This window comes from Callospermophilus lateralis, chromosome 6 (assembly GCF_048772815.1).
Source record: "Callospermophilus lateralis isolate mCalLat2 chromosome 6, mCalLat2.hap1, whole genome shotgun sequence".
Lineage (NCBI taxonomy): Eukaryota > Metazoa > Chordata > Mammalia > Rodentia > Sciuridae > Callospermophilus > Callospermophilus lateralis.
Window position 1 is genome coordinate 60,047,979 of NC_135310.1, and position 24,900 is coordinate 60,072,878.

A 24,900-nucleotide genomic window follows, 5' to 3' on the forward strand; every position below is an offset into this window, starting at 1 on the left:
TACAACATGAAATGATAAAAATGAGAGCAAAAATTAAAGAAATTATAACCCCCCCAAAGCACAAATCAACATAATCTAAAACTAATAATTTGAAAGAGCTAATTCAATAGACAAATTTTTAGCAATACTGATTGAGAAAGTACAAAAAAGTTCTAAATAAACATTTGAAATTTTTCTGAGAGAGAATATAAAAGAAAATATAGATCATACATGGTTATATAAAAGAGAGGTTAAAGGGCTGGAGTTGTGGCTCAACGGTAGAGTGCTTGCTTCGGATGTGTGAGGCCCTGGGTTTGATCCTCACCACATAAATAAAAAATAAAGGTATTATGTTCACCTACAACTAAAAAAAATATATTAAAAAAGAGAGGCTAAATATAAATAAAATTAAAAAATCACTAAATTGTTTAAAAACCATGAATGAATACTATGGACAACTTATACAAATGAAAATTTAAAAAATGATTTTTGTGAGAAAAAATATTACCAAAATTGACCCCAAAATAAAATGAATAACTACTAAAAAATGTAGTTAATAATTCAGTTTTCTTTCTCTCAAAGATATAAAATATATTCATCAGGAACAAGAAGAATAAATTTACTAGTTCATTTTTTTTAAAAAAATTCAAGTAGTAGATTTATTGGCTGTTTCTATTATATAATAGGTAAAATATGTCAATTTAGGACATTCCAAACCTTGTTTTGTCTTCATGTTATAATGAAAAATCAGTGTCAGGCACATAGGCAGAGAATCAGGGACAAGAAAAGTAAATTGATGCTGGTTCACATGTCTATCATGAGTCATTCTGCAGTTACTGGGACCGTTTCATTTGTTTTTTCTTCATAGGATAGCATCTTTCTCTTTCCAAATTCCTTGTAGATGTTGGTTCCTAGGTGTGCAGGAGATACACTGTGTACAACTTTGGCACTTTGAAGGGCAAGAGATCTTCCCTTTAGCTATGTTTTTTTCCTCCAGCAATGATTGTCCCTGTATAACCCTTTCTCCTGTCTGTAGGAACAGTTAAACCAGCAATGAGGGACACTACAGGTTTGGCATTTGGACCTGAATTGTGTCGCTCCAAAATTCTGCAGCATTTTTTTCCCCAGCATAACAACCAATTTCATCAATCAATATGATCTCTTCTGTTGATTGAATCATTCAGAGAGAATTCAAGGCAGTCAATAAAATTTGTTCCATTAAAATGAATCTCAGTGGCTTGTGAGGCTGAGGCAGGAGGCTCACAAGTTCAAAGGTAGCTTCAACAATTCAGCAAGGCCCTAAGCAACTTAGTTAGATCCTGTGTCAAAATTAAAAGTAAAAAGGGCTGGGGATATGACTCAGTGGTTAAATGCCCCTGAGTTCAATACCTGGTACCAAAAAAAAAAAAAAAAAAAAAAAAATCCCCCCAACGCCATGTATAAAGTCTGCCCCTTTCCAATTGTGGTATCTCATGAACTGCTTCACCAGTCAGGGCACCAGATCTGGATACAATGCCAATTCTTTTTTCTTGTAAATATGTCCAGGCTTGAGGCCAATTTTGCATTCTCCAGCAACAATGGCCTGATTAGCCTTGTCCTTTCCTGGGACAGCAGCTTGTGATTGACTGGTACCCTGTCCTGTTGTGGGAAAACTTCATAATTCACACAACCAAGGGCATTTCTGCCTTAACAGCTTCATCAATGGCAGTAGCAGCAAGAGGAGGAGGGATATAAGTGACAGAAGCTGTCCCTCCTGTCTGTTCTGTCCTTCATAGGATTAATGTCAGATAAGCCCAGATGTGTCTTGCCCTCTTTCCCAGAGTGATTCCGCCAACAAGTTTAGTGCCATATTCCAATGCCTGCTGGGTATAAAAGGTGTCCTGTTTACCAGTGAAACCCTGGCAAATAACCTTTTATATTTTTACCGACACAAAGATGTTTCTGGGAAGCTGCCTAGGAACAATGTGGAAATCCATTCTGTTGGAGGAGGAAGGTGCATGACAGGAGGTGAGCCATGGCAAGGCAGCTGCTGCCGCCGGGGACCATGGTAGTGGTGGCAGCTGCCCAACTGATTTTCATAAGCTGAATCTATGATGTGCAAACGGAACAAGGACAATAAAAGAAATACTGATTGTATATGCAGTTCTCTTTTAATCATAGATGCAAAGGACAAAAATGAAAATTAGGACTCTGAGAGGAGACTATGTCCCCTGACCTACACTTCTACACAAGAGCATTCAAACCTTTTAGCCACTCTAACTTCCCTTTTTAAAAAATTCCAATTTAGCAGGGAAAATGAAGCTCTTAGCAAAAAAAAAATAAATAAATAAAAAAAATAAAAAAAATTATGTCATAGAAGGGCATTATACTTATGCAGTTTGTGTGACATTTTAGAAGTTTATCCTAAGAGAAAAATGATGCTGTAAAGCCATTGTTCCAAATCATCAAGGGTCCTACTGGATCAGTTAGGATGTCTGGGAAGATGAGAAAGTTGTGGCCAAGTTTTTCTCTACTACTTTCCAAAAAGAGTGTGTCTGACTAAACAAGATTTAGATTCCAATCTGTAGACACTAATGGAACACTTACTGTGACTTTTATCTACCAATATAAGCAGTTTTTCTTGAAAAATCAAAAATTTGAACAGCCCTTATTATTATGATCAGTTATGGTAATATTTAGCCTCTCTTAAGAAATATGAGATTATCAGTGGAATTGTGGTTTCGTATGACTATCTGTCTTCATCCATTCTCTTAGGTGCAAAACTCATTTAGAGAACAAATTCAGTGAGAAAGACTTTCCTCTTGAAATATTGACTGTAATATGTAGATTGATATCTTAAAAAACCTTTACTATCATGGGCTGCCCTAGTTCAGGGCAGTTGCCTCATTCATCTTAAGGATTGCTAATTCTTCTGGCTGAGGGTCCTTTCAACCTTTAAGATAATTAACTAATAAGTCCAAGTCCTGGATGGAGGCCAAGTGAAAGACTTGGCTTTTTATTTTCCTTTTTTATTATTAGTCCTTTGGTGGAGGTAGAGAGGGCAGGGAAAGAGATTCTGAGTAATGAGTGGTTACTCTATGCTTATTATTAATTTTTCTTTCTACTCTCTTCTCTCTCTTTCCATTTAATTTGAATTTTTATTTCAACTTTGGATGTAGTATTGGATGGTACCTTCTGTTCTGGTAGATGTTTGTTTATTCATATGAGATGAAAAAAAACATTTCCATTATTTTTGTTTCCTCTATAAAATTCCAGATGCTTCATGATCAATTGAAAGTTTAAAATTCAGAACATTTTATCCGAAGTAGAAAGATAACTTTCTTTTAAAAACGTTCACTTCCTTTTAAAACATGACTTAAAATAGATGACCATAGCCTTTTAAATTATGTCTTTCCTCCTCACAATGAGCTGGTCTGTTTTGTTATTGATTCTCTTGAAGCTTCACTCTCTTGGAGAGTTTTGTGTCTGCATCTTTTCCTAGGCTTCCTTTAGTTTTCACTCTCTGGTTTTTCTAATCTCCTGATTTAAAAATTCTTAAAATGTACTCCCTGATCCATTTTCCAGGTGAATTCTTATGTTACATAGGTACCTTGATAAATATGTGATTCTAATCAGTTTTGTGTGATTGAAATGCTAAACATAATCATTGAGATCCTGATTTGTGCCCAACCCTAGGGTAGGTGTGAAGGACACAAAGATGAACTAAGCCAAGGATCAGTCCCAGGAATTTACCAGTATAATAGAGAAAACACAGAGCTGGGGAGCAGAAAAAGGCGCCAGACTCAGGTAGGAGGAAGTTTTGGAGAAAGTTAGAACCAACTTGTTTCTTAAAGAATGAGGAATGCTTAATTTAAGTAGGAGAGAGGAGTTGGGTAGAAAGTATTGCAGGCAGAGGAGACAGCCTGAGCAGAATGGTGAGAGACACTTGAGACTGGAGAGATTTGAGGAATGGCACCAGACTTGGTCTTTCTAGATTCTAAAGGGTGTGAGGCAAAGCTGCAGAACCAGAAGAGGGCCAGTGACCTCAATTCTGTATGCATGTAGTGATTCTCAAACTTTGAGGCTTGTTTGTCCTTCTACTACTCACATAATATTCACAAGCATTCAGCCAAGAATATCATATTGCATTAGAAGGAGAGGGTGTCCTTGATGGAGACCATCACTGTGAGAACTATTCTTCTTATATGATTTTATTTTGGGACCTGTCCTTTCTTAAGAATTTATTTATGCTTCTTGGAGGAAAAAAAAAAAGAATTCTCAAGTAACAACAATATATGTAGATGAGAAAGAGTTCCTGTGTTTAATTCAGGTAGATTACCAGATATCTTTCGTAGTTAAAACCAAATTTAATTCTTGTTTTAAGAAGCTTTATCCAAGGTAATTGATGCAGAAAATTACCACAAAGGAATACTCCCAACATAATTCTAATAAAAAGTTTTGACTTACATACTTTAAATGGGGTTCATGTATATTTTTGTGAATTGTATTCCTTATTTTTAGGTCTAATTACAATACTTAGGACCTGAAATCAGTTTCTGGGAATTAGGGACACACTAAAATTTGGCACAATTTGTAGCATTTGGTCAAATGGGTTATTTCACTTATACTTTGACATCAGCTTTTAATGCCTATTTCAATATAATTTCTGGTATCTTTGGTGAGTATGTAACTGCATTGTATAACATATTTCAATATGCAAAAATGCCAATAATATTGTTTAATAGCTTAATATTCACTTTCATGAATAACCAAACAAACTAGATGTAACCTGATCAAAGTATCTTTATGAAATTTGTCACTTGAAATAAGAAGTAAAACACAGATCATAAATTGAGAACTATTACAGTTAACTTTATATGAACCATCAATTAATTTCTTATAGCCAAATAAATAGAAAATACATAGATAAATAATCTGAATTTTATAGTGTATGAGAACTAGATTACTTTAGGAAGATCATATCCTTTTTGACCCAAAAGGCATTTAAAAAATTACATAGTAGCATAAGAAAAAATTAGGAATTATATCATAATTCTAGTAATTGAAGATTCTTTTTTTTCCTATATAGATTGAACCCAGGAACTTGTGCATTCTAGGCAAGCATTCTACCACTAAGCCATACACAGTCCTATAATTGAGGATTCTTATTTTAAAGTATATCTTTAATATTTAATATTTAGTCACTTAATTCCATTAAGGCCCTGAGCCTTTCAAGAAAAAGTCCTTATTAGCAATTTTTCATATCTGAAAAGGATAAATTAAAGTCAGAATTTGTCACTTTAAATTTCTTAAATTGGAGTAATTCCAGAATATGAACAAAAATAGGTATAATAAGTTACTTTATTCAGATTTAATAAAGAATATAGAGTAGACAAAAAAGAAGAAAGGGTAATAGGATAATGAAGTACTTCAAAAATATCAGCCAACCTTGTTGAAAGTGAGCATTTTTTTTTTTTCACAAGTTTGCTATAGTAAATGACCTCAGGGCAAAATCATGCAATTGACAGAGCTGAAAAATTATCACTTTTATATTACTTTACACATTGTCATACTTTGAAAGTTGGCTTTTTAAAAATAAAATTATAATAATATAAGTTTTTAAATATAAATTAAATTTGTTTTATATTCTAGGAGTTTACTTTTTGGTGGTGATACATTCAGTTTTGACCAAATATTGATTTTAATACTGAGTCACTTGATTTTTGGCCAAAATATGTATTCACTGTTCTTTATTAGGATTATAATTATTTCTATTTAATAATGTTATACCTTTTTGATGTAGGAATGAAGTTCATGGAAGCTCAACTTTCAAATGTTACCTGTCAACAAAACTAGGTCATAAGTGTGGATTTGTCTATATCTTCACAAAAACGTTTCAAAGGGATTTCACGAACCATGGTACCAGGTCTCAGAGAGATCCGGTGTTTTACTCGAGGACACACTGAAGTAAATAACATGAATGAGATTCACACCCAAATCTATTAGCTTTCAAAGCTTGTGTTCTTCCCTCTGCTGCATCCATCCTCTCTCTATTGATGTTGATCTCACTGTATTTTAAGTATTGCTAGTATATCTGCATCCTGGTACACACAGAGCAATGACCCTATCTTGTTCACCTGGTTGTACCCAGTATCAAGCACAGTGTTTGGCACATAATAGAATCCTATTAAATTTTGAATAAAGTAATACATTAGATACATGATGTATGTGGGGGAATATCTATTTCTGTATTTTCAATTTATAGATGAGGCTACTGAGACTCAGAAAGACTGCTATCTTCAACTTTACATGGACGATTATTAGTAGAGAAGGATCAGGTATTTTGAATCCAAGTCCATCATTTACATATACCTTTGATGTTAAAGCCCATTGTAAATTATAAAGCTCATTGTAAATTAGAGAGGCTAATGCATATTTCATATGATCATAGCATTGATTTGATATAATAAAACAAAATAATAACTTCACTTAGGAAACAATCTTTTAGGACCTTTCTTCTTTCTTTTGTGTCTCTTTTTAGCTAATATACCTTAAAAAGCTGAGTATTCTTCTTTAATGTCAAAGAGTGTCATTAACTAGGCACAGTGCCTGACCCATCCTGGAGGATACTTGGTATAGTGAATGAATTATGGTGCCAGCTTATTCTTGCTCAGATCATCCCAAGTAATTAGTTTCACTGAATGATCCTAGTCAGCACATTCACACCCCTGTCTGCTCATTGCTAGCACTTCAAGGAATGCTTGTCATATAGGATAAGTACAATTTGGATAAAATAAAATTAATTCCATACATCATGTATTCATAAACCTCTCTACAGCCATGCCTCTGAATTTATGATCTTGGGAATGCCTGACAGTTGACACGGTGGCTAATGATAGCAAATAATTCCATTCAGACTTCCTCGTCTGTCTGGACTGGGCCATGGGGTTCTTTTGCCTCTAACTTGGTTAGGATTGGCCACTTACTCTTCTCATAGTAGAGAGACTTGCCTCATCATAGTAGAGGATACAGTCTGTGCTCAATGTGTGTGCTGTTCAGAACAGTGGCCACAAACTGGCTCTTGAGCACTTGAAATGTGACAACTCCAAATTGAGATGTGCTGTAAGTATAAAATCTACACTGGATTTTGAAGACTTGATTAAAAAAATAAAGTAAAATACTACATTCATATTTTTTCTATTGGTTAAATGTTGAAATGATGATTGGATTAAATAGAATACATTGTTCAAATTAATCACACTTGAATGTTCCTACTAAAAATTTTGCTTGGCATTTGTGGGTCTCATTGATTTATCCAGTTCCTCCAGGGTTGGCATCCCCTCTCCATTCAGCCCTAGGTGAGCTACTGCTGGCTTCCTGTATTTTTCTTTGCAGTTTCCCTATACCCTACCTACGCCTTAATTTCGTAATTAATCTTTTTGTAGATAATCCTTCCTGGAGTTATACCTAATGATTCTGTTTCCTATTGGGACTCTGATGGATACAACAACTCCATGGTAGATGATCAAATTAATGATGGCCTCTACATTTGACTTAGAAATCTCTGAGAACTAAACATTATTGATCTTCTCTTCTCTTGTCTAAAATTAATATAGAAACTCTTAATGTGAAAGAATTTTTATTATTGTTCTTAACATTATTAATATATTGCCCACCTTCCTCAGCCTTTACTTTGATTAAACCTGTACCTTCAACTGGAATAGAAAAATCTGAAACTGACTTTTCCTTGTACAGGAAGTCCATGACTCAAAAGTATTTTGTATATACAAAGTCTTCTTTTGTATTTCTCTGGCCATTAATATCCAAAACACATACATAGATAAGGAAAAAAAAAAGGTTCTGGAGGATGGTATAACAATACTCATAATAGTACTACTAACAATGATAATGAAAATATTTTTGCATATGCGACTTATTTCCGCTTATTCTAAATCAGATCAAATTAAGTGTGAGTTGCAATAAACTGAGGTAGAAGAGGATACAAAGGATAGAGGTTGGGATAAAATTAAGTTATTTCTCAATTCTTCCCTTTAGCAGCAATAATAACACATATTCTATAGTATCTTTTTTTTTTTTTGTACCAGATATTGAACTCAGCAGCACTTGACCACTGAGCTGCATCCCTGACCCTATTTTTGTATTGTATTCAGAGACAGGGTCTCATTGAGTTGCTTAGAGCCTCACTGTTGCTGAGGCTGGCTTTGAACTTGCAATCCTCCTGTCTCAGCTTCCCCAGCCACTGGGATTATAGGCGTGTGCTACCATGTTCAGCTCTACATTATCTTTTGTGGAAGTAAGGACCATTCATGATTTAGTTCTCAGTAGGAGAATACAAATCATGATTCCAGTAACACCAACACTTTTGAAAATACTTTTTAGTTTATTTTAATCATAATAATTTTTTTACAGAGGTACATTTTTTGTTTCTAGACTTTCCAAAAATTTTTTTGAATATTTTATTTTTTAGTTATAGGTGGACACAATGTCTTTATTTTATTTTTATGTGGTGCTGAGAATCAAACCCAGTGCCTCATGCATGCTAGGTAAGTGGTCTACCTCTGAGCCACCACCCCAGCCCCTCCAAATGTTTTTGTAAGGAAATAGTCCTTTGTTGTTGTTGTTGTTTCAAGTTGACATAGTAGGGAAACTTCTAGGTGTGAAAATATCTTCCCTTTGCAGGGTCCAGTCATTTCTTGTCTGTGTTCTGAGATACTCAAAGTTTCCACAGCATCCATGAGAGCAGAGCAGGCAGGAAGGAGGCCATGGGGGTCCCCCTCACCCCTTCATGTTGCTTCCGTCTCTTTAAACCCAAGAAGCTCCCATTTTACACACTTAAGAAAAACCCAAATGAAAACAAGTTTAGCTTTGCTTAAAAACTAAAAACAAACAAAACAACAACAACAACAACAACAACAAAACAAACTAAAAATAAACCTCTACCATGAGGAGAGCTCTTCTCCCTTTTCCACCTTATTCACTAAGACATCCCCTGGAATTGAGGGAATAACGAACTCAATCAGATTCCTTAGAGAGTTTAAAGAATGAAACATAAGATCAGTGGTAGCAAAACTCACAAAAATGAAGTAGTAAGAAGGAACCATGAAGCAGAGAGGAGACAGAGTGAAGGCACTGAGCAGGAGAAGCTGATTCAGAGTTTTGGACTCATCAGTTGTGGTACCTAATACCCATGATGCCCATCTCTCCCATCTCTGTCACTCAGTGATGGTGTCTTGATAACTCGAGATCAGCCATGGTGGAGATTTTTGCACAACAGAAATTGGGTATCTTCACATTAGCCATGGTGGGAAATTTTAAGCTATGGAAAGACCTTCAAATCAGGGCTCCCTGCTCCCAGAATCCATTGTTAAAGATTTATTAGTACACCACTCTGCAGAGCACTTGAGTAGCCAGTGACGGATGCCCCTTATGGGGTGGCTACTGGAGTTTTCGTTGGGTTTCCAGAGCCATTATTACATATGCAGAAGTATTCTCATCTCTGTGAACTGGGTGGAAAGCGCTCTGGCTGTGTGTGGACATTATCTTCCTGCCTTCCAACATCTAACCCTCCACTTAAAGCAGTCCAAATAGCTGTTTTTGTAGCCTAAGAGATTTCATGGTCTTCATGATTGCCAAGCAACTGATTTAACTGATATTCACACCTCTATTGGTTGCCTTGGCATCATTTTTCCTTTTTTAACCTGGGTGCTCCAACCTTTTGTAAACTCAGTATGGATATATTTGTATCCTGATCCAGTTAGGAAACTCGCAGGATTTCCTTCATCAAATATAAAAGCCAGCAGAGCTCTCTTTTTGAACAATCAGTGTTAGTAAGTTTCTCGCTGTGTTCATTTGCAACCTGTGAAATAGCCTTCAGCATGCCAGTGTGTTCTCTGGGTTTGTCGCTGACAGTTGTTGCAGTGGAAAAAAAAATTGCCAAAGCTATGTTGGTGGTGTTGGGGATGATGTTTTTCATTAAGAAAGCCAGGCCCAGTGTTCTGAATTTGTTTTCAGGTCTTCCCCTCTATGAGGGCTCCTACCTTCTGTCTACTGTTCATGTTCCTCACTTTGTTGAGTCATGTCTGACTCCAAAGCTTTCCAGCTCTCAGAAGTCTTCCCCAATATCGCACTAGGTGCAGCTATCCCTACACATGGCTCTTCTCTGTCTCCTTAATGCCGTTACACTCACCTTTCTCAATGTGTTCATTTTCCTATATCTGTAAGTTGTTATTGTGCCAGTTAAATGACAAATTCCTTGCTGATGGAGAAAGTGCTTTTCCTTTTTTTTTTTTAAAAAAAAACTTTTTCTGCTTTCTATGTTTAATGCCCAGTGTATAGTCTCTTTTAACAAGACAATTGGAAGAAAATATTTGTAATACCTCTTAGCACTTATTTTGTACCTCATATAAGCAAGACATACATTGTTTATTAGCTCATTAAGTTGTTACAGCAGTTTTTGGGGTGGATATTACCACCCCTGTTTTACAGATGAGGACATTGAAATTCAGAGTAATTGAGTAAACTGCTTAAGTGACATCATATAGCTAAAGCAATTGGGAATGTATCACCACCATTCCAGCTTTAGAAGATTGGTTTTCTTTTATTCTCTTTAGGTACAGATGATTTGCCCTGCAGACAACTACTGTCCTATGTAAAAAATAATAAAGGGTAATTAGGATAGGTGTCTGCCCAGTGTTAGGTGTCAAATGACTTTTTTCCATGGTCAAGCCTCCTTTGTCTCTTCCCTTTTTTCACAATGAATGACATGTTCCCAGGACTGCCCTTAGATTGGTACAAGTAGCACACTTACTCTACAAACTCAGTTAACTTCCACTAACATATCCAAGGCTACTTCTGGAGCCAGAGTTAGCCATGCTATCTGAGCAGGGTACCCTAGGGATAGACTGGAACCCAAGTAGGTCTGATTCTGTATCCCTCTTGAGACATTCTTTTGCCTTCTCTGGTGCATATGGGTTCAATTAAGCTGTAGAACTCTTGCCTAAAAGTGCCCCAGGGCTCCTGGCTGGGCCCAGATCCAGGAAGATATATATCCTCATAGGCAGATGACTCTTTCAGACCAGCACAAGTGTGTATGTGTGTGTGTGAGTGAGTGTGTGTTTGTGTGTGTGTAGCCCCCCCCTCCCACCCCATAAAATTTCCAGGATAGTGAGGATAGGCTGCTTTGGGGTGACTTTCATGTCAAAAACAAGATGAAGAACCTGTGTACATGCATTGATTATATAATAAACAAACATAAAATTTCATCTTCTCTCCCCATCGTTGTAAATCTTCATTGATAAATCACTTTATCTTATGTGAATCCATAAATTTTGTAATATCTTTTTGAATCAGATTTTTATATAGGCAGAGTAAAAAGTATTGGCCTGGGGTCTGCACAGTCTAGGTAGAGCCTTGTTCTTTAGGGAAGAAGAACTGGCTCTCTCCTTATTCCTCAATAGAAAATAGATTTCTGTGTATTTATTGTGATTTCTTTTTGGCATTATATTTTGAATTAAAAAATGTTTGGCTTTTGAAAATAAGACACTCTGGCTTTCAGGAAAATTGTTTCTAAAGTGGAAAAAAAAGAGTTAAGAATAAGAATATTGAAAATAAAAAGAGAGAAATGTATCTTATTACAGTGTATCATATCACGTTGTAGTATTACAGTGGAACGTAACGTCGCACATATAGTGAATTGTGTCCTTTTATTGAATTACAAGATTCAAACCAAGCTATTGTAATTACACAGCTTGTGTGGCTTCAGCCTCTTGACATGGATGTAGAGTTTATTCTAAGTCTGTGAATAAACACATTGTTGGTCACCACTCAAAACAGATAAATTCTTTGAAATGATTTGATGAGTAGAAAGAGCTCATTAGAATGTTCACGCTAGTTAACCAAGAGTTGCTCAGTGCTTCTGCCATTGACAGTCTGGGGCAGATAATTAGCAAGAGAAAGGCAGGGCAGCTTTGCTGGGAGAGAAGACTCCAGGTTCAAATCCCTGTCCCACTACTGACTTATAATGTCACATTGAGTAAATCAGGGAAGTTTTCCTTTTTTTTTTCTAAATTTTTTAATTTGTTATACATAACAGTAGAATATATTTATGCACTTTAATCTATAATACATTGATGTGATATAATTTCATATTTTTCTGAGTGTACATGTTGTAGAAACATATTGGAGATATATACATATATATATATATATATATATATGTATATATCTCAACAGTAATAATGTTTGTTTCATTCTACTCTCTTTCCTAGCCTCACATTCTCGCCCCGCCATCACTTTCCTCTACCTAATCTAAGGTAACACTATTCTTCCCTAGTGCCCCCAGCCTTATTGTAAATTAGCACCTGCATATTAGAGAAAACATTGGCCTTTGGTATTGTGGGATTGGCTTATTTCTCTTAGCATGATATTTTCCATCTCTAACCATTTACTGGCAAATGCCATAATTTCATTCTTCTTTAAAGCTGAAAAATAGTCCATTGAGTATGTATACCATATTTTCTTTATTCATTTATCTATTGAGGGACTCCTAGGTTGGTTCCATAGTCTAGCTATTGTGAATTGAACTGCTATAAACATTGATATGGTTGTGTCACTATAGCATGCTGATTTTAAGTCCTTTGGATATAAACCAAGGAGTGGGATAGCTGGGTCAAATGGTGGTTCCATTCCCAGTTTTCCAAAGAATCTCCATACTGCTTTCCATAGTGGTTGCACCAATTTGCAGTCCCACCAGCAATGTATGAGTGAACCTTTTTCACCACATCCTCACCAACATTTATTGTTGCCTGTATTCTTGATGATTGCCATTCTGACAGGAGTGAGAGGAAATCTTAGTTTTGATTTGTATGTCTCTAATTGCTAGAGATGTTGAACATTTTTTTTTCACATATTTGTTGGTCAATTGTATTTCTTCTTCTGTGGAGTGTCTGTTCAGTTCCTTAGCCCATTTACTGATTGGGTTATTTGTTTTTTTGGTGTTAAGTTTTTTGAGTTCTTTATATATCCTAGAGATTAATACTTTATTGGAGGTGCCTGTGATAAAGATTTTCTCCCAATCTGTTCGGCTCTCTCCTCACATTATTGTTACCTTTTCTGAGAAGAAGCTTTTTAACTGGAATCTCTCCCATTTATTGATTCTTGATTTTACTTCTTGCACTTTAGGAGTCTTTTTAAGGAAGTCAGATCCTAGCCTGATATGGTGAAGATTTGGGCCTATTTTTCCTTCTATTATGTGCAGGGTCTCTGTTCTAGTGCCTAAGTCTTTGATCTACTTTGAGTTGATTTTTGTGCAGGGTGAGAGAGAGGTTTTATTTCATATTGCTACATATGGATTTCCAGTTTTGTCAGCACCATTTGTTGAATAGCTTATCTTTTTGTTTTTGGCACACTTGACTAATATGAGATAACTGTATTTATGTGGGTTTGTCTCTGTGTCCTCTATTGTGTACCATTGCTCTACAAGTCTATTTTGGTGTCAATACCATGCCATTTTTGTTACTATAACTCTGTAGTAAAGTTTAAGATCTGGTATTGTGATGCTTCCTGCTTCACTTTTCTTACTAAAGATTGCTTTAACTATTCTGGTTCTCTTATTTTTCCAAATAAGTTTCATGAATGCTTTTTCTATTTCTATGAAGAATGTCATTGAGATTTTAATAGAATTTGCATTAAATTTGTATAACACTTTTGGTATGGCCATTTTGACAATATTATTTCTGCCTATCCAGGAACATGGGAGATCTATCCATCTTCTGAGTGTTCTTTAGTGTTCTGTAGTTTTCATTGTAGAGGTCTTTAACCTCTTTTGTTACATTGATTCCCAGGTATTTTATTTATTTTTTTTGAGGGTATTGTGAATGGAGTAGTTTTTCTAATTTCTCTTTCATTGAATTCATCGCTGATATATAGGAATGCATTTGATTTATGGGTGTTGATTTTATATCCTGCTACTTTGCTAAATTCATTTATTAGTTCTAGAAGTTTTCTGGTGGAATTTTTTGGATTGTCTAGATATAAAATAATGTAATTAGCAAATACTGATAGTTTGAGTTCTTAATTTCTTTCTTTTGTCTAATTGCTCTGATTAGAGTTTCAAGGATGATGTTGAATAGAAGTGGTGAAAGAGGACATCCTTGTCTTGTTCCAGTTTTTAGTGGGGATGCTTTCAATTTTTCTCCATTTAGAATGATGCTGGCCTTGGGTTTAGCATATATAGCTTTTACAATGTTGAGGTATGTTCCTACTCTACCTAATTTTTCTAGTGTTTTGAACATGAAGGTGTGCTGTATTTTAAAATGTTTTTTTCTGAATCTATTGAGATGATTCTTGTTTTTAAGTCTATTAATATGATGAATTATGTTTATTGATTTCCATATACTAAACCAACCCTGCATCCCTGGGATGAATCCCACTTGATTGTGGTGCACTATCTTTTAAATATGTTTTTGTTTTGGACTTTTCAGAATTTCATTGAGAATTTTTGCATCTATGTTCATCAGGGATATTAGTCTGAAGTTTTCTTTCCTTGATGTGTCTTTATCTGGTTTTGGAATCAGGATGATTATTAGCCTCATAGAATGAGTTTGGAAGGGTTCCCTCCTTTTCTATTTCATGGAATACTTTGAGGAGTATTGGTGTTAATTCTTCTTTGAAAGTCTTGTAGAACTTGGCTGAGAACCAATCTTGTCCTGGGCTTTTCTTGGTTGGTAGGCTTTTGATGGCATTTTCTATTTCATTATTTAAAATTGATCTGTTTAAGTCATGTATGACCTCCTCATTCAGTTTGAGTAGGTCAAATGTTTCTAGAAATTTGTTGATGTCTTTGATATTTTCTATTTTATTAGAGTATAAATTTTCAAAATAGTTTCTAATTATCTTCTGTATTTTAGACATGTACATTGTTATATTTCTTTCTTTATCTTGTAGTTTAGTAATTTGAGTTTTCTCTTTATTAGAATGGCCAGAGGTTTATCTATTTTATTTCTTTTTTTCAAAGAACCAACTTTTTGTTTTGTCAATTTTTCAATTCTTGCTTTTGTTTTGATTTCATTAATTTCAGCTCTGATTTTAAATATTTTCTGTCTTCTACTTCTTTTGGTATTGATTTCTTCTTCTTTTTTTGTAGAGATTTGATATGTAGTGTTAGATCATTTATTTGTTGACTTTTTATCCTTTTAATGAACACACTCAATCCAATAAACTTTCCTCTTAGTACTGCCTTCATAGTGTTCCAGAGATTTTGATATATTGTTCTCATTTACCTTTAAGAATTTTTTTTAAAAAATTTCATCCTTGATTTCCTCTACTATCCATTCATCATTCAGTTGTGTATTATTTTGTCTCCATTTTTTATAGTAGCTTCTATTTTTATTTTATTGTTGGTTTCTAATTTCATTCCATTGTGGTGTGATAGAATGCAGGGTATTATCTCTCTCTCTCTCTCTCTCTCTCTCTCTTTTTGTATTTACTAAGAGCTGCTTTATGGCATAAAATATGGTATATTTTAGAGAAGGAGCCATGAGCTGCTGAGAAGAAAGTATATTTGCTCATTGATGGATGAAATATTCTAGATATGTCTGTTAAGTCTAAATTATTGATTATATTATTTAGTTCTATAGTTTTCTTATTTAGTTTTTGTTTGGAAGATCTATTCAGTAGTGAGAGAGGTGTGTCAAAAGTCACCCAGAATTATTGTATTGTGTTCTATTTGACTCTTGAATTTGAGAAGGGTTTGTTTGATGTACATGGATGCTCCACTGCTTAGGGCATAAATATTAATAATTGTTATGTCCTGCTTACAAATACTTCCCTTAAGAAGTATGAAATGTCCTTCTTTGTATCTTCTGATTAACGTTGGTTTGAAGTCTACTTTATCTGAGATGAGAATGGAAACCCCTGCTTATTTATGCAATTCATATGAGTGATAAGTTTTTTCCCATCCTTTACCTTCAGCCTGTGGATGTCTTTGCCCATGAGGTGAGTCTCTTGAAGACAGCATGTTGTTGGGTCATGATTTTTAATCCAATCTGCCAGTCTATATCTTTTGATTGATGAGTTTAGGCCATTAACACTCAAGGTTATTATTGAGATATGATTTGTATTCCCTGTCATTTTGATTTACTTCTTGTTTTTGATTTGTCTTAGTTTCTCATTTGGTTGAATGTCCCTTTAGTGTAGATCCTTCTTTTGCTCGTTTTTACTTTTTTTTGTTGTTTCACTTCATCCTCATGGAATATTTTGTTGAGAATGCTCTATAGTGTAGGATTTTCTAGTTGTGAGTTATTTTAATTTTTGTTTATCATGGAAGATTTTAATTTCATCTTCAAATCTGAAATTTTACTGGATGTAAAGTTCTTGGTTGGCATACATTTTCTTTCAGAGGTTAAAAATATATTATTCCAGGACCTCCTAGTTTTGAGGGTCTGGGTTGAGAACTCAGTTGAGATCCAATTTGGTTTCCCCCTATATGTAATTTGATTTTTTTCTCTCACAGCCTTTAAGATTTTATCTTTATTCTTTGTGTTAGTCATTCTCATTAAATGTGTCTTGGTGTGGGTCTGCTGTAGTTTCCTACATTTGGGGTCCTGTAAGCCTCTTGTATTTGATTTTCCATTCCATTCTTTAGTTTTATGAAATTTTCTGCTATTATATCATTGAAAAGACTGTGCATTCCTTTGGTTTGTATCTGTGCTCCTTCATCTATTCCAATAACTCTTAAATTTGGTCTTTTCATGTTATCCCATAGTTCTTGGATGTTCTGTTCATGGTTTTTTACCATCTTCTCTGCGTGGTCAATTCTACTTTCAAGATTATATATTTTGTCTTCATTGTCTGAGGTTCTGTCTTCCAAGTGGTCTAGTCTGTTGGTGATGCTTTCTATTGAATTTATAATTTGGTTTACTGATTCCTTCGTTTCAAGGATTTGATTTTTTTTTCACAATCTTTAAATCTTTATTAAAGTGCTCTTTTACTTCCTGTATTTTTTCTTTGATTTCACTCCTGATACTATTTACTTCACATATCAATTTAGCTGTATACAATCTGAACTCCTTCTTGAACATTTTTTCTACTGTGTTATCAGTGGCTTCTGTTGTTGAAGCATCTTGGTTTGTTCGGGGCACTTTATTCCCTTGTTTTTTCATGTTGTTAGTGTGTTTTCCCATCTAAAAGTATGGACGTAAGTCAGGGTAAATTCTACCCTGTAGACCTATATTAAAAGAATAGGTTTCACCAGTAAAAGTTTCCAGCACTTCACCTTTACTGGTGAGACCGATACCAAAAGTACCCAGTGTACACAATATATAGCCTTAAACGTAAGAGCTCCCTCTAAGGTTTCTAATGCTTTCTCACATAAAACCAAAATAATGAGTTCAATAACTATCTATAGTACAAACAGAATATTTGCTAAAATGATTTGCAATCTCAAATGGTGGATGAGAGAACAGAGGTAGTTTAGTATGCAGTATTTGCAAGGGAGGAAGAAAGGAGCTAGAAGTAAAAATTCATAGGAAGTGCAAAAGAGGAGCCAACAGAGATTGACTCTTGATTGGAGAAAAATTGGAAAGAAAATCCAAGAATATATACAAGACAGGAAGAATATGAACAAAGAGAAAAAATTAAAGACATAAGAAAACAACAAATATGCAAAACACCATTCATACATCATTGTCCTCCACAAACGGATGCATAAAAAAATCCTGTTCTAAATATGGTAGAGAGATTAGCAAATAATAAAATAAAATAAAATAAATCTTGCTGGAAATCTGAACTGTTCCTGTCGGTGTTCAACATCAGCCCTGTCTCTGATGTCTCTAAACCTGTTTCCTCACCTGTAAAAAAAGATAAGAAAGACTGGTCTATTTCTCATACGATTAATGTGAAGATTTATTAAGATGGAGCAACTCAACCTTGGCTAGAAAATTAAATTACTTTAACGTGCATTTGTAAAAGGAAGTTTTGATCACCACTCTACATTCTTTGCAAGCACAGGTTTGGGTTTCACTTCAGTGCCACAGTCATCTTTGCACACTGCACTCAACTTTGAGTTGTGTGTAGCACACACTCATTGTTGCTCCATAAATGAGTGATCCAGTCAATTAAGGAGGATGAGCAAGTAGGAAGTTCAAGCACAATGAGCTGAAATTTCTTAGTAGTCAACAGAGTATAAAATGTTGAGCATGCCATCAGTCTTATTCTGCCTCACACAGGGGACAGGAGAACATTTGAAACAACACTACAGGGAAACAATCAGCAAGATCAACACCATGAAAAGCTCTAAGTTTAACAAATAAATTTCAAGAAGGAAAAAAAGATAGTGGGTCCTAGATCAAAGAAGGGTAAGAAATGACCCCCAGTCACAATATATGGAACTTACTGAAATTATTTTTTAATTTTAATTTTATTTATTTACTTTTTCTTAACAAATAAAAAATGTTTACATTTATTGTGTACAACAGGGTATTCTAAAATATGAATACATTGTAGAATGGCTCTATGGAGCTAATTAATATGTACATTAACTTAAAGAAAAATTTAAAGATATTAGTCAATTTGGGAAATTTGAACAGTACCTGTATATTTGTGGACATTAGGTAAAACTATGAATTTTTAAAGTACTATGGTATTGCATAAACATTTTTGGAATATATGCTGCAATATTTATGGAAGAATTGTTGTTAAATATGGGATTTGCTTCAAAAATCTAGGACTTGGGGCATTGGGTGTTATTTTAGTCAGCTTTTTCTCTTCTGTGACTAAAGGACCTGACCAGCACAACTGTAGAGGAGAAAGAGTTTATTTGAGGGCTCACAGTTTCAGAGATCTCAATCCATAGACAGTTGGCTCCATTTCTCAGGGCTCCAGGTGAGACAGGAACAATACGGTGGAAGAGTGTGTCAGAGGGGCTGGGGCTAGGGCTCAGTGGCAGCACACCTGCCTAGCATGCATGAGGCACTGAGTTCGATTCTCAGCACCACATACAAATAGATAAAAAATAAAGGTCCATCAACAACTAAAAAAAAAAAAAAAAAATATATATATATATATATATATATTGCTAAAAAAAAGAAAAATTAAAGAAAAATGTGGCAGAGGGAAGCAGCTTATATTGTGATCAGAAAGTCCACTTGCCAGATACAAATAAAAGCCAAGTCCCAATTCCCACCTCCTTCAGCCACATCCTACCATTTCAGTTACCACTCAATTAATCCCTATCAGGGGATTAAATCGCTGATTGGGTTAAGTCTCTCACAACCTAATCATTTCTCCTCTGAATCTTGCATTGTCTCACATATGAACTTTTGGGGGACACCTCACATCCAAACCATAACAGGTATGTTATAGCTAAAAGAAGATTGGCTAGGATTACTATAGCAGGGTGGTGCCTATATGGTAGTTTATTATGCTGCTTTCTCATCTTTTGTGCATGTTTGAAATTTTTCATAATGAAAAGACAACACAAATTTTTAAATAATGAAAGAAAGGAAAAAAATAGAATGATCTATTAAAAACAAGTTCTCTTTTCATGAAGTGGGCTGGGGATGTGGCTCAAGGGGTAGCGTGCTCGCCTGGCATGCGCAAGGCACTGGGTTCAATCCTCAGCACCACATACAAATAAGATAAAAGATGTTGTGACTACTGAAAACTAAAAAATAAATATTAAAAAAATTCTCTCTCTCTCTCTCTTAAAAAAATATATGTATACATGAGTACATTAAATAAAAGAACATGAGACATTGAACTCCTTTTGGGGAACATTTCCTTTCACCTTAAGGTTTTCCTATATCCTGTCTCCAGAAGGCTGCTGTAAATACCTTAGGCACCATCCCTCTTGATCCCCACCTAATAGATAGTACCCAATGTCTCTGCTGCAATCGGGATGTATTGATTGCAGGACATGTCCTGGATGGTGAAGTTCCTAGCCTTTGTTTTCCCCTCAGCTTGTGACCACAGTCTTGTATGTGCATCTGAGCTATTAAATGTGACTCTGGCTCATCACGGGGATTCCTAAGGGTAGGTTCCTGGCAGAATCCTCATTTAATTTTCTTCCTGTATACTGGCATTGTTTTCTAGCTCAGTCTATGATGACTGAGGCAAGAAACTGAGGTTTCATCCCTACTTGAAAACTGTGTGACAGTAAATAAGTCACCTGATGTCTATCTTTAGTTTCTTATTTTGGAATTGAATGTAATAATAACTAGTACACATGGCTGTGGCAGAGCATAATAACATACTGATTTAAAAGCCCAAAATTGGCAGGGCAAAATTTCCCACCAAAGCATGGTGTTATAAAATGTTCACATGGGAAATACATTTATTATTGAAAAGTGAATCAATGAATATTTTCTGTAATTTTAAAGAAAATAAGGGCATCCTTCTTGGTTAATTATCTTGCTGAGAGGAAATAAATTACAGTTCCCTAAGGCCCAATCAGTTTTGCCCAGATTAGAAGACTCTACCTGTGCAACCCCCAAAGATAAATTATGTTCTTAATAATTATAAATCATAATTAAAATTGAATTTTGCCAGAGGGCCTTGGTAAAAGGTTGGTCTTTCAGAAATAAATTTCTTCCTGAAGTCATAGTAAATTAATAAATATAGGTAGAAGATGAGTTAGAGGTGCTAAATATTTAATAGAAAATATTTACTGTTTCTGGAGGTGTAGTTCAGTGGTAAAGTGCTTGCCTAGCACGTACCTGAGCCCTGAGTTTGATCTCCAGCATCATAAAAACAAACAAAAACAAGAAAAGTTTGCTGCCTTTTGTTTTCATTAATATTATATAAATTTGATGATATTGACTATTTTTGAATGAATTTGGTTTATTTTCATGTTAAATGGAAAGAAAAGTCTTTATTCTATTATTGACAAATTTTGACTGCTGAAATATCTTTTAAAATATTATCTGTGCCATGTTCCTTGTTTCATTTTGTGCCATACAAAACTGTTTTAATTTTAAATACTGAGATTTAATAATATACATATATAGTGAAAACCTCTTGATGTACAACTCTTTACATAAGATCTATAAGGCTTAAGTTTACAATGCATTTAAAATATATATATATATGTGTGTGTGTGTGTGTGTGTGTGTGTGTGTATTTGTACCAGTTTTTTGCTATTCTTGAAATAGTTTTCAAATTTTTCCACTGATGTACAATACTTTAAGAAAATAAATGCAAAGTATAGGTGGTGCCCTTCTCTCAGGTTTGTTTCCTTTAGATAGGGATAGAAGACAAGGATGATGATATAGTAGTCCTGCCTTAGCCCCAAGTGATACATTTCAAGAGCCCTAATTAATGCCTGAAACTGAGGTTAATACTGGATCTTATGTACACTGTTTTTTTTCCTATATACACATACTGTGATAAAGTTTAATGACAAGGTATTGTAAGAGATTAATAATAACAACTAATAATAAGACTACCACTTTATGTAATAAAAGTTATACAAATGTGGTCTCACTCAAACTATTGTAGTGTAGATCTTAGCAAACTCAGTGTACCATTTTTTTCTTTCCTTTTTAAGTTGAGAACTTCAATTTGTTTTTCACTTAAAAAAGGATTTTAGGGCTTCTCTTTGGCATATGTTGAATTGCCAGCATCATTATTCTTGTGCTTTGGGACAAGTATTAAGTAAAATAAGAGTTATTTGCACACAAGCATTATGATAAGCATTAGTCAATCTAATAACTCAGATGATACTAAGTGGCAAACAGGCAGGTAGTGTATACTGCATGGATACATTGGAAAAAGGGATGAGTCACATCCTAGGTGAGGTAGAGAAGGATGGTGTAAGATTCCACTGTGCTACTCAGAATGGGCCACAATTTAAAACCTATGCATTGTTTTGATATTTTTAGAATTTTTCATTTAATATTTTTGGACAGTGGTTGACTTGATAATGGAAATCATGGAAACCAAAACTGGATAAGAGGGTACTACTGTAATTGTGAACATTCTGACATTCAGTTGTGACAGATCCTCTTAGAATGTCTCTGTGCCCATGAAGCTACACTACTTTCTACTACAACCTAAGGTCAGTGTGAATGACTGAGGCTTCACTGTGAACATCTGTTTTAGGCAAAAGAGAAATTAGATCTTGGGTTGAGTCTAGGGCACAGAAAAAAAAAAGTATGTTATCAAGTGGCACTGAAAATAACATCATGCTGCTTATCATTCACAAATTTTTTATTGCTATCAAAATTCTATAATTGAATACAGTGTTATAACTGGTTAAGGTCTTCTGCAAGATGGCTGAATGTGTTATGAGTAAATACAGAATTTATGATCAGCATATTTAGGATGTTTTGCTCTTATAGAATATTTCACAGGTCTTAGGGGAATGATTGAAATCATTCTTATGAGTGCTTTGTAGACACACACAATACCATCACTGTTGCTATTGCTGATGTTGCTGCTCAAGAGTTGTTTTTTTTTTTTTCTCTTTGCTGGAATGTAAATTCCAAGAGAGCAGGGATTTTTATCTACTGCTTGATCTCTGGTTTTTAAAACAGGGCTTGTTTCAATAAATATTTATTGACTGACTGCTACAGGGGTAATTACATATTTAAATACTAGAGTGAGGTAGCCTGAGGTAGGCATTACTCATAAAACAGATATGAGCACAGGGTTCTCTTAAAAATCATCCACTCATGCCCTGTATTAAATTTAAAAATTTTGTGAACTATAGGACTACACTCAAGAAAGTTTGTGGATGATATTTAATATGTTTGCAATATACAAATTAAGTCTTGGGAGTTTTTGTTGTAGATGAATGTTGAGAAGAGCACCAATTGGAAGGAAGTGATTTCTGAGCTGAACATGCATAGCACAGAAGGGAAGGGTTTATGGAGAAGAGAATAATTGGAGAGTGAAAGAAGCTGGATGAAGGCTGAAACTGACTTGGGGAAACAATGGAAGACTAAGTCTGAGAAACTCCATGATAGATGGTTGACCCACCAGGCAGGAAACTTAATTCTGATTCTGAAGGCAATTCAAAGGCATAGGAGAGCTTTAGATATGTAAAATCGTTACAGCAGGGGATTACTTTGTAGGCAATATTCTGAACTGATTTTAAAAGTGAGGGAGGAGAGGGCGATTATCATCATAGAAAATATGTTTTTTATATGTGAAGACAACATTAACCTGTATTGCAAAGTTGGGTTATTATTTCAATCCTAGTATATCACCAAAAGTTGAAAAAATTGCTTCTACAACAAATGTGAAATAGCTGTGTTGGGCAAACCACAAGTATTAAATCCAGGAAACAGAAATTGGCTATCTTTCAATATTTGTAATGAAAAATATAACTGTTTCTTTACTTTTTTCCAATCTTAATAAATCTTTACTCGAACTTCTCTTTAAGATTTTTTTTTTCATATCTACTTTCCTCTGTAAGTTTTCAAGTCATGTATGAGACCAAAAGTATTTGAATTAAGTTTCTTTGGGGAATGATTAGAAAAAAGGAATCAAACACAACTGGTTTTTTGACAGTGTACCACTTTGGTCCTCTAATAGTTTTGTGCTATTCCCTTTTTACATTGAATTTCTTTTAGACTAGTCTAAAAGTTAAAAAGTGTAACTTTATACTTAAAAAGTATAAGTCTAAAAGTGTAAAATCTGAATGAAGAAAAAAATACTTAGAGTATGGTAGTGTATGTATTGTAAATAAATTACTTATTATAAATCAGGACAATGGGCTTTTCATTATTTAACATTTTCCAATATGCACAATGAACCAAGAGCTATCATTTAATGGATACTTGTACATAGGGGTTTGCAAGCATCCCTTCTAGTCCTCCTAGAAGTTTAAAGAAGTGCTCTGGACCCCTCTCTTTGGGCCTTGCCTTTCTAATCCCCTCTCTCCTAGCCTTTAGTGCAGGTTATATCAATACCTCTCTAATTATTAAAATTTTGGAATATAAAAACCAGGTATACCATTTAGAAGCTAAACTATGTGCTATAGATATGAACTATTAATAACTATTATAATTTATTTAGCTATAAATACCATGCATTATGCTAAGTGCCGGACATAAATGATGTAGTGAATCCTCCCTAAGGGTTGAATCCTCACTGAAATGTGAGATCATCCTCATATGATGTGATCTCACAATTTCAGATGATGATGAGTGAGTGATTCTCTCAAGTTCATCCAACTGGGTCCTGAAAGCTGTCTGACTTCAGAGTCATACCGTCAGTACTAGGACAAATGGCCTTCCATCATAGCAACTGTTCCACTTGACTTGTTTTGTCCCATCTCGCATCTCATAATGGAGTTGAGCCGTCATTCAATCAGCTTGTTGTGCAAGTGATGAGAAAACAGTGGTCCAGAGAGGTTCAACAACTAGTCAAATATTACCTGAAGACACCACTGGGAAAGAAACTGAGGTTTCCTCACTTTCCTTCTTCTCTATTTACACTATTATTCTTGTGTCTTTATATTGGTTGAATGAAACATTCTTGGGATTATCATTTTTTCATGAAATAATGAAACACTATAAAACTCACAAGTTACCAGCATTATCTGAAGTCTGTTAAATGGGGTCAGCATGTCAGTCCTGGTTCTGCATTCTTATCACAGAAGCCTTGATTTAAAACAGAGTCTGAGGCCAAACATTCGTAGCATCCCTCAATGGGCAGAAAGTGGCCAAGATTATCAATACCAGAAAATATGTCTAAAATTTTCACTGAATTTTTGAAGACATAGCAAATTCTATAGTGTTTCAATTTCCTGATTACTTTCCTTTAAAAGCACTTGTATCTGGGGCTGGGGATGTGGCTCAAGCGGTAACGCGCTCGCCTCGCATACGCGGGGCGCTGGGTTTGATCCTCAGCACCACGTAAAAATAAAGATGTTGTATCCACCAAAAACTGAAAAATAAATACTAAAAAATTCTCTCTCTC

The 24,900-nt window shown here is 34.8% G+C and overlaps 1 pseudogene; it reads right to left on the reverse strand.

The window, feature by feature from the left end:
- Positions 1-801: 801 nt before the first annotated feature.
- On the reverse strand, positions 802-24,284 carry LOC143401877 (succinate--CoA ligase [ADP/GDP-forming] subunit alpha, mitochondrial-like; annotated as a pseudogene).
- Positions 24,285-24,900: the final 616 nt, after the last annotated feature.